This window comes from Dendrobates tinctorius, unplaced genomic scaffold, assembly GCF_039654945.1.
Source record: "Dendrobates tinctorius isolate UK_male_01 unplaced genomic scaffold, ASM3965494v1 ptg000138l, whole genome shotgun sequence".
Taxonomy (NCBI): domain Eukaryota; kingdom Metazoa; phylum Chordata; class Amphibia; order Anura; family Dendrobatidae; genus Dendrobates; species Dendrobates tinctorius.
This window is the reverse complement of record NW_027361806.1, coordinates 12571118-12586020: the sequence shown is the minus strand read 5'-3', so window position 1 is coordinate 12586020 and position 14903 is coordinate 12571118. Positions and strand designations below refer to the sequence as shown.

General features: G+C 42.3%; 1 protein-coding gene and 1 long non-coding RNA gene across 4 annotated transcripts in view; one reads left to right on the top strand and one right to left on the bottom strand.

The window, feature by feature from the left end:
* Positions 1-5255: 5255 nt before the first annotated feature.
* Positions 5256-14903, bottom strand: part of LOC141048723 (uncharacterized) — a 51688-nt gene continuing 42040 nt past the window's right edge. For all 3 annotated transcript variants that reach the window (XR_012220127.1, XR_012220126.1, XR_012220128.1), the window contains exons 2-3: positions 11373-11415; positions 5256-5913 (exon numbers count right to left, since the gene is read on the bottom strand). This is a non-coding gene — a long non-coding RNA (uncharacterized lncRNA). The remainder of the gene's footprint in view (positions 5914-11372; positions 11416-14903) is intronic.
* LOC141048722 (FRAS1-related extracellular matrix protein 1-like) overlaps positions 11836-14903 on the top strand; it is a 176826-nt gene continuing 173758 nt past the window's right edge. Inside the window, exon 1 of the mRNA XM_073544597.1 lies at positions 11836-12061. The gene's annotated coding sequence lies outside the window, so the exon portion shown is untranslated. The remainder of the gene's footprint in view (positions 12062-14903) is intronic.

Sequence of the window (14903 nt, the reverse complement as noted above, 5' to 3'; positions counted from 1 at the left end):
CCCCTTCCAATAATAATGTTCTCTTCCTGGCACCTTCCAGTAATTATACCCCCTCTCCTGGGCTCTTCCAGTAATGTCCACTGTCCTTGGTTTTTCCAGTAATGCCACATATCCTATAACAATGTCCTCCATTATGTGCCCCTTCTTGGTACAATGCCCCTCATCCTGGACCCCTTCCTAGTATAATGCCCCCATCCTGGGCCCCTTCCTAGTATAATGCCCCCATCCTGGACCCTTTCCTAGTATAATGCTCCCATCCTGGACCCCTTCCTAGTATAATGCTCCCATCCTGGACCCCTTCCTAGTATAATGCTCCTATCCTGGACCCCTTCCTAGTATAATGCCCCGATCCTGGGCCCCTTCCTAGTATAATGCACCCATCCTGGGCCCCTTCTTAGTATAATGCCCCCATCCTGGACCCTTTCCTAGTATAATGCTCCCATCCTGGGCCCCTTCCTAGTATAATGCCCCGATCCTGGACCCTTTCCTAGTATAATGCTACCATCCTGGACCCCTTCCTAGCATAATGCTCCCATCCTGGACCCCTTCCTAGTATAATGCTCCCATCCTGGACCCCTTCCTAGTATAATGTCCCACATCTTCTTCTATATGCTGCTGTTACAATTTAACCCTTCATTGTGGCATCTGTAATATGAAGCCAATTCTGATGTGAGGAACAATTTGCATATGACAAGTTCCAATCATCAGGTAATTTTTAGGGAAAAATTAATGTGCTAATTGATTTCTTCATATATCCTGATACAGCTCTCCAAATGTCCTGCAAAAACATGGATTTATTAAAAGGCATGTTAAATACCTGCAACCACCACTAGAGGGAGCTTGGGAGCTAACTGCATACTGTATTATCATTGTGCTCAATGCATGCACAGTATGCGGTGAGCTCATATGCTCCCCCTAGTGGTGGATGCAGACAGAAAGAATATTGCCATTTAGTAAAAACCCTGTGCAGTGCAGAGGATGTCCCTAATATGTGTCCCCTAGCGGTCTGCAACTTATTGCTCTCCAGCTGTCATAATGGGAGTTGTAGTTACACGATACCTGCCTATAAGCCAGAAGGAGTGCCACTCTCCATGCATTATACGGGTGACTAATTTTCTGAATGTAAATCTGTATCTTCCATGCAGGTGAAAAATTTGGGTCCTGACCCACCATCTCCCACCTATAATGGCAAAATGTGTCCTGGAAATCCTGCTACAATGTAGAAACCATGGTGTAACAATGAGTACAGCAGCTCATCACTGTGAGTAAGGAGCAGATACTAAGAACCAAGGTTTCGTGTTTGGCCGAAGTTTTCCTTTCATCTTCCTCTTACTTTGTGCTCAGACTCTTTATCCCTTCTGCCTTTTCCCTCCCCAGATGCTCTGACCTGGACTGAACTCTGAAAACTTATAAAAGTTGTTTTTGTTTTCTTTCATCAATTATTAAATTTCTTTCACATCACTGCAGCGGGAAAAACCAGGAGAACGACAGAGGATCACCCTGGAGTGGCTGGAAATATAAGAAATAAAATAAATAAATATTTTTATTTAGAAAATAGCAACATTATCATAATGATACAAATGTTTGTCCGAGGTTACAGGGTGGCATCGCCTACAGCAGAACTTCTACAATGGATGTGAATCCCATTCAAGGGAATTTTCACTTTATATCATTATTTCATGTTGAGGTCCAAATTGTGGTCTGATTCATTTCTTAATATATATGTAATAGTGGTTAGAATTTTTCTTTTTTCTGATACAGCGCTCCAAATCCTTATTCAGAAACATAAACTGAATAATAAAAATCAGGCTGCCTGCAGCCACCACAAGGGGGAGCTTTGGAGTTTCCCGTGTTATCGTTTCATTCAATGTATTAATAGAAGACATATTGCTCCCCCTAGTGGTGTTTGCAGGCGAACTGAATTTTATTATCTAACTTCATTTTATGACCATATGAATCTATCAACTCAGAAACAAGGAAAGTAAAAGCAGCATTTAAGTGGTCCAATAAAAATGTGTGGATCTTTATTAGTCCATCATTTTACACATAAATGTGTGAATAATCACATGCACATTTTTTTCCATTTGGACCCTTTTATCACAATCACTGCATTTTCATTTTTGTCTTTTATAAGCTCAGAGGTCTTTATTGGCAACTACTACCCTAGTAGAGATCTGTCTTATCACCCACAGCCCTCCATGTAGGATAATGCACAGCCCATAGTCATCCATGTAGGATAATGCACAGCCCATAGTCATCCATGTAGGATAATGCACAGCCCATAGTCATCCATGTAGTATAAAGCACAGCCCATGGTCATCCATGTAGTATAATGTACAGCCCGTAGTCATCCATGTAGTATAATGTACAGCCCATAGTCATCCATGTAGGATAATGCACAGCCCATAGTCATCCATGTAGTATAAAGCACAGCCCATAGTCATCCATGTAGAATAATGCACAGCCCATGGTCATCCATGTAGTATAATGTACAGCCTGTAGTCATCCATGTAGTATAATGTACAGCCCGTAGTCATCCATGTAGTATAATGTACAGCCCATAGTCATCCATGTAGGATAATGCACAGCCCATAGTCATCCATGTAGTATAAAGCACAGCCCATGGTCATCCATGTAGTATAATGTACAGCCCGTAGTCATCCATGTAGTATAATGTACAGCCCATAGTCATCCATGTAGTATAATGCACAGCCCATAGTCATCCATGTAGTATAATGCACAGCCCATGGTCATCCATGTAGTATAATGCACAGCCCATAATCATCATGTAGTATAATGCACAGCCCATAGTCATCCATGTAGTATAAAGCACAGCCCATAGTCATCCATGTAGAATAATGCACAGCCCATGGTCATCCATGTAGTATAATGCACAGCCCATAGTCATCCATGTAGTATAATGCACAGCCCATAGTCATCCATGTAGTATAATGCACAGCCCATAGTCATCCATGTAGTATAATGCACAGCCCGTAGTCATCCATGTAGTATAATGTACAGCCCATAGTCATCCATGTAGTATAATGCACAGCCCGTAGTCATCCATGTAGTATAATGCACAGCCCATAGTCATCCATGTAGTATAATGCACAGCCCATAGTCATCCATGTAGTATAATGCACAGCCCATAGTCATCCATGTAGTATAATGCACAGCCCATAGTCATCCATGTAGTATAATGCACAGCCCGTAGTCATCCATGTAGTATAATGCACAGCCCATAGTCATCCATGTAGTATAATGCACAGCCCATAGTCATCCATGTAGTATAATGCACAGCCTGTAGTCATCCATGTAGTATAATGTACAGCCCATAGTCATCCATGTAGTATAATGCACAGCCCGTAGTCATCCATGTAGTATAATGCACAGCCCGTAGTCATCCATGTAGTATAATGCACAGCCCATAGTCATCCATGTAGTATAATGCACAGCCCATAGTCATCCATGTAGTATAATGCACAGCCCATAGTCATCCATGTAGTATAATGCACAGCCCGTAGTCATCCATGTAGTATAATTTATAGCCCATAGTCATCCATGTAGTATAATGCACAGCCCATGGTCATCCATGTAGTATAATGCACAGCCCGTAGTCATCTATGTAGTATAATGCACAGCCCATAGTCATCCATGTAGTATAATGCACAGCCCATAGTCATCCATGTAGTATAATGCACAGCCCATAGTCATCCATATAGTATAATGCACAGCCCATAGTCATCCATGTAGAATAATGCACAGCCCATAGTCATCATGCAGTATAATGCACAGCCCATAGTCATTATGTAGTATGATACACAGCCCATGGTCATCCATGTAGTATAATGCACAGCCCATAGTCATCCATGTAGTATAATGCACAGCCCATAGTCATCCATGTAGTATAATGCACAGCCCATAGTCATACATGTAGTATAATGCACAGCCCATAGTCATCCATGTAGTATAATGCACAGCCCATAGTCTTCCATGTAGTATAATGCACAGCCCATAGTCATCCATGTAGTATAATGCACAGCCAATAGTCATCCATGTAGTATAATGCACAGCCCATAGTCATCCATGTAGTATAATGCACAGCCCATAGTCATCCATGTAGTATAATGCACAGCCCATAGTCATCCATGTAGTATAATGCACAGCCCATAGTCATCCATGTAGTATAATGCACAGCCCATAGTCATCCATGTAGTATAATGCACAGCCCATAGTCATCCATGTAGTATAATGCACAGCCCATAGTCATACATGTAGTATAATGCACAGCCCATAGTCCTCCATAAAGATACATTATGAGGCTATCCAGTGTGAAGTTTGTGAAGTTTTAAGACTTCTTAAGAGTATGTCTTCTATTTCAAATTCTAAAATCAGAACGTTTGTTTATAAAGTAGAAAATGCAAATATCTGTCAATGAAATAGGGCAATAAATGACAGTATACTTGGCAGCGGAGTGGTTAACAGTGGGCATACTGTGCTACCTGCAATAATAGCCCTAGAGCAGATCATCGCGATGAGATTCATTAGCCTCCTCCTTTCTTGGTGGATTTGACTAATCGTCGTTTCCTCGTTATGTGAATGTTATTTGCATAGAGGATGGAACTTTTCTTATTATGTTTATTTATCATAAAACAACTTGTCGAGAGTCTCTAACATGAAGAGGTCGCAGTCACATCTGCTTTACTATAGATGTCGTCAGTGAGAAGCAAAAACATATTGGAGTGATAAGCCTCATTACATATTACTAGTGACAGCATCCAACACCGGAGGAGGGAAGCCAAACGCTACAGGATGGAAATAAAATCTCTATCTATCTATTAGTGATGAGCGAGAGCGCTGGGATAAGGTGTTATCTGAGCATGCTCGGGTGCTAATCGAGAGGCTTTGGAGTGCTCGAAAAATATGTTTGATTCCTCTTGGCTCCACATATCAAGTATCTACTCGTATATATTCCATACATACAGGCAACCTAGCAAAATTGTATAAAACAAAAAAAAAAACCCAGACTATTTATTTGCCCACACTGAGGCTTTTTCTTTTGGCATCCCTAATGAATCCCAAATTTTGGACCCATTTGTACGGCACCATATAATGCCGATACGCGCAATGTTTACACTGTAGCTCGTTATAGAGAATTTGGGGCCATTTATTTAATGAAAATAAATAAATCTTAAAATACGATTTGAACAATAAATATTCAAACGTGTGAAAGTAAACAAATAAAATATCCCAGAAAGTGTTGATTATTAGTTTATGTGAGCGTTTTTCATTCTCAGGACGGAGGTGTTTTACTTCTATTCCCAGCAGCCCAAGTTGTGTGTAAGGATCTCAGATAAAAGGGGAAAAAAAACCCCAAAGAGAAACAAAATCAACAGGAGAAGGATCCATCGCCATCGGAGGGCGAATAACCTGCGGCTGCTTGTTTTTGTTCCTCTCTTTGAGCGGATCGCGCCTTGTGCAATTAGTGACATCTTAGATGCAGAAGAATCTCAAAGAATTTCAGATGATAATCGTCTTGGACTATAATAAACTGGAGGTCCTGGGTGGGAACTGAGCCTCCGGCGTTACATTCTCCTGCAGGATCAAAACCACCGAAGACCTCGACGCCTTCCAGCTTTACCCACAGTCGCCTGAATATGAAATGTGCAGCACAAAAAATGCCCTAAAGCGCAGATCAGAGTCACAGCTGTGGCAAACTCCGAGCGGTGCCTGCTGTAGCAGGTAACGTCACAGACACCGACCTTGCATTCCTCTTGTCTTCATCCCTTGTGATTGTTCACCGTCGTGGTTTCTTACATTTTTTTATACTCATAAAAATTGTATCTGCCACAGACAAGACACGGTCCACTTCTTTCCTGTAAATAATAAGGTTTTTCTTTTTGCAAAAAGATTCTAAAACAAAAAAAAAAGATTCTTTTATTTAAATAATTTGTAATATTTATATTGTGTGAAGTAGATTTGTCACCAGATTTCACAATGTAAACTTAATGCGTTATTAAAAAGATATCTTAGACCTGATGAGACTGATATTCTCACTTTTAAAATCCATGTGAGAATGGTTGTATGTTCAATTTTAAAAACCTGTTAAAAGCTCATTATATTCTGCTACGGCTGAATCTCCACTTTTGTACTGATTGACAGCTCCTAAGTGACCCTCCTCCCTGCTGCTGAATTTCCTCCCACCTAGCCAGATTGACAGCTCCTCAGTGTCCATCCTCCCTGTTGTTGAATCTGCGCCCAACAAGACTGATCGACAGCTTCTCAGTGACCCTCCTCCCTGCTGTTGAATTTCCTCCCACCAAGCCTGATTGACAGCTCCTCAATATCTCTATTTCCTGCTTCTGAATTTCCACCCACCTAGCCTGATTGATGGCTCCTCAGTGATCTTCCTGCTCCTGAATTTTCACCCACCTAGCCTGATTGATGGCTCCTCAGTGTCCTTCCTTCCTGCTGCTGAATTTCCACCCTCTTAGCCTGATTGATGGCTCCTCAGTGTCCTTCCTTCCTGCTGCTGAATTTCCACCCTCTTAGCCTGATTGATGGCTCCTCAGTGTCCTTCCTTCCTGCTGCTGAATTTCCACCCTCTTAGCCTGATTGATGGCTCCTTAGTGATCTCCTTCCTGCTGCTGAATTTCTACCCACCTTTTCTGATTGACTATCGGCTCCTCAGTGTTCCTTCTCCTTGCTACTGCTGACTCTCCTACCACTAAGAATTATTGATAACTCCTCAGCATCCCTCCTCCCTGTTGCTGATGAATCTCCACCCCTCTATACACATTGATTTTCCTGTAGAGAAGTACTAAGTGCTCTGCTCACCAAGAGAAGGACACACTGCATTTTTTGCCAAGGGAGAAGCAGAGATCAGAGAATTCACCAGCCTGACGACTTGCTTATGGGCTTCTCTATGTGATTGAACCAAGGGACCGCTGCACCCTGCTCTCCTGCTCACTACAACTCCAGGCATTATTCGCACTGTTGAATATCAACAATAAAACTAAAGTTTATCATTAACAATCAGCTGTGATGCTGTAATTAGAGCTGGCACCATCAATGTCATGCCATTTGCATTGAAGCCTCGTACACAGCTAGGTCTTGGTGGTCAGACTCAGTGGTGAGGACAGTGTTCCTCAAGACTCATTTGCTTGGTTATGAAATACAGAAAAAACTATGTTGACATTGAACTAGGAATCTAAATAGATCATATGATCTATTCCAATGCCCAAATAATATCAGCTATAGTGACTAAATAATCCAGTGACTGATTAATACGACCATACAGTAACTGGATAGCACCAACAAGACCATCACCACATATTGTAACATAACACCTTCACACAGTGAGTGGATACCACCACCATACAGTGACCGGATAACACCACCATAGAGTGACCGGATAACACCACAATACAGTGACCGGATAACACCACCATAGAGTAAACAGATAACACCACCATAGAGTAACCGGATAACACCACAATACAGTGACCGGATAACACCACAATACAGCAAAGAGATACCATCACCATACAGTGACCGGATAACACCACCATAGAGTGACCGGATAACACCACAATACAGTGACCGGATAACACCACCATAGAGTAACCAGATAACACCACCATAGAGTAACCGGATAACAACAATACAGTGACCAGATAACACCACAATACAGTAAAGAGATAACACCACCATACAGTGACCGGATAACACCATCATAGAGTAACCGGATAACACCACAGTACAGTAACCAGATAACACCACCATAGAGTAACCGGATAACAACACCATACAGTGACCAGATAACACCACCATAGAGTAACCAGATAACACCACCATGGAGTAACTGGAAAACACCACCATAGAGTAACCGGATAACACCACAATACAGTGACCGGATAACACCACCATACAGTGAACAGATAATGTCACTATATAAAAACCAGATAACACCTCCATATAGTGACTGGATAACACCATCATAGAGTAACCAGATAACACCACCATGGAGTAGCCAGAAAACCACCATAGAGTAAAAGGATAACATCACAATACAGTGACCGGATAACACCACCATAGAGTAACCGGATAACACCACAGTACAGTGACCAGATAACACCACCATAGTGTAACTGGATAACACCACCATAGAGTAACCAGATAACACCAGCATAAAATAACCAGATAACATGACAATACAGTGACCGGATAACACCACCATACAGTGAACAGATAACACCACTGTGACGACACTGCATGTTATCTTAATTAGCCAAACGTCTATTTTCAGTAAGCCAGGAAGAATAGACTCTTATCTATATGTTGACTTTTGAATTTATGTTTCTTTCTGGCTGGTCAAGAAAAAAGACCTTTGTTCATGTAACCCTGTAATATTGACTTGTAAGTTGACAATTTGTTGTAACATATTGTGCTCTTATCCTTGATGACTAGTAATACAGGGCAATGGGACAATTAAGTTAACTGATATGTTCATTACACATTGTCTAGGCTAGCCATTTTGTTGACTTGCAAAATAGAGGATGAAAAACTATGCAATTAGATTACATAATCAAACAAGGCGAGTTGGTCTTATCACCATTCTTCCCCTTTACCTGTGTATACTGGATGAAGGACAGTTGTTAAATATAAAATTAAATTATATGCCTCTGTAACATGACACAGATATTCAGCCAAGACATCCAGACATCCAAAGAACCAGAGACTCTCTACAGGACAGCAGCCAAGACATCATGGCTCTATCATGAGTGACACAGGTTTGACATTCTACAGGATGCCAGTTTAGGGGACCTCAGCCTCGGTCGGAAGAATACAGATCTGCCCTACTGACCATTGGTTAACTATGGATACATTTGGAGAAAGCCGGGATTGGGACCCGCCGGTCGCGTGGCACCATGACGATGTTCGGAGAAGCTAGATTGTGACCCACAGTCAACTGGCCTTGTACCTCAATGGACTGTCATCTTCCTAAGCTTGTTGTTACCTCCTCCCTGTACAGGCCACAGGTGAGGTAGTCGGCCCTGGAAGCTGAAGCCAGGTTGTGACCCTCCGGTCAACTGGCCTTGTACCTCAATGGATTGTCATCTTCCTAAGCTTGTCATTACCTCCTCTCTGTGCATGCTACAGGTGGGGGTAGTCAGCCCTGGGAGCTCTGAAGTCACAGCTGCTTTTATCCCGGCGAGTCAGCGGAAGGGTGAGACTGTAATTTGCACCATCTTGGGTATTTTGCTGGGACTGTTCTTTGTGTAATTTGCCTGTTTGTGGTTCAATAAAGTATTGCCACACTGTTTTATCTTCACCCTGTGTTGTCTGCGTAGCGTCACACCCATGTTAAAATGAGAGTGAGCGTTAGGTGAGATGATCACTGGTCCGTGCGGTTGTGACTAACAGACCAGGGCACCCACTGATCCCCCCCGTGTCACCACAACCACTACACAGAAACTGGATACCACCTCCATACAGTGACTGTATAACACCACCATACAGTCAACAAATAACACCACCATACAGTGACTATATAACACCACCATACAGTCAACAAATACCACCACCATACAGTGACTAGATAACACCACCATACAGTGACTAGATAACACCACTATACAGAAACCGGATAACACCACACAGAACCTGGATAAAACCACCATACATAGACCGGATAACACCACCATACAGACAACAAATAACACCATACAGTGACTAGATAACACCACTGTATAGTGACTGGAAAATACCACCATACCTAGACCGTATAACACCACCAGACAATGACTGGATAACACCACCATACAGAACCTGGATAACACTAACATACATAGACCGGATAACACCATCATACAGTGACTGTATAACACCACCATACATAAACTGGATAACAAACACCATACAGTGATAGGATAACACAACCATACATAGACCGGATAACACCACCATACAGTGACCGGATAACACCACCATACAGTGACTGTATAACACCAACATACATATCCCGGATAATACCACCATACAGTGATAGGATAACACAACCATACATGGACCGGATAACACCACCATACATAGACCGGATAACACCACCATACAGTCTACAAATAACACCACCATACAGTGACTAGATAACACCACCATACAGTGACTAGATAACACCACCATACAGAAACCGGATAACACCACACAGAACCTGGATAAAACCACCATACATAGACCGGATAACACCACCATACAGTGACTGTATAACACCACCATGCAGACAACAAATAACACCATACAGTGACTAGATAACACCACTGTATAGTGACTGGAAAACACCACCATACCTAGACCGTATAACACCACCAGACAGTGACTAGATAACACCACCATACAGAAACCGAATAACACCACACAGAACCCGGATAAAACCACCATACATAGACCGGATAACACCACCATACAGTGTCTGTATAACACCACCATACAGACAACAAATAACACCATACAGTGACTGGAAAACACCACCATACCTAGACCGTATAACACCACCAGACAGTGACTGGATAACACCACCATACAGAACCTGGATAACACTAACATACATAGACCGGATAACACCATCATACAGTCACTGTATAACACCACCATACATAAACTGGATAACACCACCATACAGTGATAGGATAACACAACCATACATTGACCGGATAGCACCACCATACAGTGACTGGATAACACCACCATACAGTGACTGTATAACACCAACATACATGGACCGGATAATACCACCATACAGTGATAGGATAACACAACCATTCATGGACCGGATAACACCACCATACATAGACCGGATAACACCACCATAAAGTGACCGGATAACACCACCATACAGTGACCGGATAACACCACCATACAGTGACTATGTAACACAACCATACAGTGACTGTATAACACCACCATACATGGACCAGATAACACCAACATACAGTGACTGTATAACACCAACATACTTGGACTGGATAACACCACTATACAGTGACTGTATAACACCACCATGTGAATAAATAACACACATATTCTAATTCTAAATAAAAAGAGTTCAGGTATTAAACAAGCAGTGTATAGAGTAATACCACCTGTAGACAGAACAGAAATAAAATAAATGCAAGAGCAAACTATATATTTACACCTAGCATAATTGTATTAGAGTCCTTCATTTTTTTCATCTCCTTCCAGCCCAGACCACCATAACAGCTTCTTCCTGCTATCATTCCCATACCTTCAGCATTTGACACACAGATATCTTTGGCTCCATTAATCTTTAGCTTGTTTAACAAAAGAAATTAAACAAAAAAAAATGCACTTACATTTGATGCCACTGCCTGCAACCTGCCACCCAAGACACTGGACCTGCATTAGTAGCAAGAAAGAAACAAAAAAAAAAAAGTTCTTTGCCATTAAATATTAAGATAATCTTCTTTACATTTGACTTTCTACCAAAAAATGTATGTTACAATCATAAGAAAATTGAAAAAGCTGAAAAAAATTAGGAAAAATTGTTAAAAGTTTTTATTTATTCTACTCTTAAAAGTAGAATTGTATACCGTTTCTACAATTGCCCAATAATCCAGAATATCTAATAATGCAGCACCTATCGGGTCTCATATAGGTCAGATCAGAGGAATTTGTGAAGTATTAAAAAAAAAAAATACATCTCTGCATTTCCACCATTTGTAGGATTTTCCTCTGATTCAGGTATTTTCTTCTGGACAGAGTTTGAGAACTGAGACCTGAATTTCCTTCTCTCTGACTTGGGGTGGATTTGAGGAGTGAGAGCTCCCTATGTGACGGAGCGATAACATTTGTGACTCCGGGGTATGGGATGAATACTTAGAGGGTGACTCTCATTTCTTCCTTTGTTTTGTTGCGGAGCAGACAATTACAGGGAATGTGCGCGCTTCCTCCATTGACTTGTGTGAAGTGAGTGAACGAGACGTTGGCAGAGTTTTGGAAGTCGCCCTGGCTCAGACATGTGACTACAAATCTTGTTCTTCAGGTACGTCCTTTACTGTTGTTTTCCTGCTTTGGCAGAAAGTCTGCTTTTTGCTTGTAAATGGCAAAAAAATAAAAAGCGCTGCTCCTGGCGAGAAGCCGGATATTGGGATTTGAGGATTTTTTTTCTTTTCTTTTTTTGGCAGGAGAAAGAGAAATATTTTCAAAGCTGCGTCGTAGTATCTGCACCTTACAGTAATGCTCTGTGTACTATACTACGGTATCCATATAGAACTGCGGAATGTTCTGATAAGATATATGGCGGTATTACAGCTTGTAATGAAGTCATAAAAGTGCATCCACAGAAATCTACATCCCATACTGCCCCTCCACATGAGCCTAAATTGTTACCCTAGCATGCACGATAGTACTGTCCCATACTCGGTCATTATTTGTTGATGAATGTCTATGTACAGGCTGTTCTGCATAGATTATTACATAGGCATGTGCAGGAGTGTGCAGGAGTGTGCAGGAGTGTGCAGGGGTATGCAGGAGTGTGCAGGGGTATGCAGGAGTGTGCAGGGGTGTGCAGGGGCGTGCCAAGTGTGCCCAGACACACCCCGTAGCCACACACCAGAAGAGCTGGAAAATTCAAAACTAGTCCATATGTGGCATTTCATTGCAAATTTTCCCATCCAGGATATTATCATTATTAATTTACTATGCATTGCTTATATAGTGCTGTCATATTCCGCAGCGCTTTACAGTCAACATCATCACTCTCCCCAATGGGGCTCACAATCTATGTTCCCTGTCTTTGAAGTGTGGAAGGAAACCGGAAACCCACGCAAACACAGGGAGCACATACAAACTCCTTGCAGATGTTGTCCTTGGTGGGATTTGAACCCGGAACTCCAGTGCTGAAAAGCAGCAGTGCTAACCACTGAGCCACTGTACAGTGCTAACCACCGAGCCACCATACAGTGCTAACAACTGAGCCACCGTAGAGTGCTAACCACCGAGCCACCGTATGGTGCTAACCACTGAGCCACCATACAGTGCTAACTACCGAGGCACCATACAGTGCTAACCACCGAGCCACCGTACAGTGCTAACCACCGAGCCACCGTACAGTGCTAACCACCGAGCCACCGTACAGTGCTAACCACCGAGCCACCGTACAGTGCTAACTACCGAGGCACCATACAGTGCTAACCACCGAGCCACCGTACAGTGCTAACCACTGAGCCACCGTAGAGTGCTAACCACTGAGCCTCCATATGGTGCTAACCACTGAGCCACCGTACAGTGCTAACCACCGAGCCACCGTACAGTGCTAACCACTGAGCCACCGTACAGTGCTAACTACCGAGGCACAGTACAGTGCTAACCACTAAGCCACCGTACAGTGCTAACCACCGAGCCACCGTACAGTGCCAACCACTGAGCCACAGTATAGTGCTAACCACGGAGCCACCGTACAGTGCTAACCACCGAGCCACCGTACAGTGCTAACCACCGAGCCACCGTACAGTGCTAACTACCGAGGCACCATACAGTGCTAACTACCGAGGCACCATACAGTGCTAACCACCGAGCCACCGTACAGTGCTAACCACTGAGCCACCGTAGAGTGCTAACCACTGAGCCTCCATATGGTGCTAACCACTGAGCCACCATACAGTGCTAACCACCGAGCCACCGTACAGTGCTAACCACTGAGCCACCGTACAGTGCTAACTACCGAGGCACAGTACAGTGCTAACCACTAAGCCACCGTACAGTGCTAACCACCGAGCCACCGTACAGTGCCAACCACTGAGCCACAGTATAGTGCTAACCACGGAGCCACCGTACAGTGCTAACCACTGAGCCACCTTGCTGACCCATTATAATGGGATCAATTAAAACTAGACATTTTTTTTGTTTAAAAGGGAAACACTTTTGTGTGCAAAACTTTAAAAAAGAAATAACACTGTATGTGAAATACACTTTTGGCTTTTTATCTGCAAAGTAAAAAATAAAAAGATATTTAAAAGAAAAAAAACAGGATAACAATAAAAACTGGTGAGGCAGAGTGTGAAACATAAGTAACATCTCTACGTCATATGCAAAATACAAAAAGAGTAAAAAAAAAATTACAAAAAATAAATAAATAAGGAACTGACATTGTGTAACAAGTAGGTGTAAATATTAACGTCTCTTCCGTTCTGCAGAAAGTAAATGTTTCACATCATCTACAGAATTTATTTATAAAAGTTCCGTCTTTCGGTGAGCGTTCGCCGCTTTCTGTCGCACCCATTGATATTATTGATGGATAAAGACGTTTTTCAATGCCAACATTTTATAGACTTGATAGAAGAACGTCTCCAAACGCCGTCTGTGCAAATTACTGGCACAAATGCAGACGAATCTGAAATCTGTTGCTTTAATATTGAAATTTGCTTTTTGGCAGGTAGAGCGCCGACTGTTTTATATAACAAATGCCTGGCAGTTACTTTGATGCCAGTATTGATAATCTGAATAATCCATTCACTTAATGCCCTGATTGAAGAGGCAGCGTCTTACTTCACTATCAGGTTTCAGACACACCTGCATGCTCCAGGCTGTCAGGTGCTGAAGAATTTCAGGCATTGTGCGGTCATGCAGCCTTATCTCTGGAATTCTGCGCCTATTAACATCTTATACCTCCTATATAAAGTAACAGGAGAGAGAGGCAGACATTTCTCTATTCGATCTGCCAACTACAAGAACTATCATTTCACATTTCTACAACATTCCGCAGCTGAGACCCCATACTTCTAATAATAAAAATACACAGATGTCTCATTTCCTCTGTAGCAGCATAAATATTTCACAAAACAAAGTCTCTAAAGTGTCTTGTATCAGATTCTTACAATTACAGT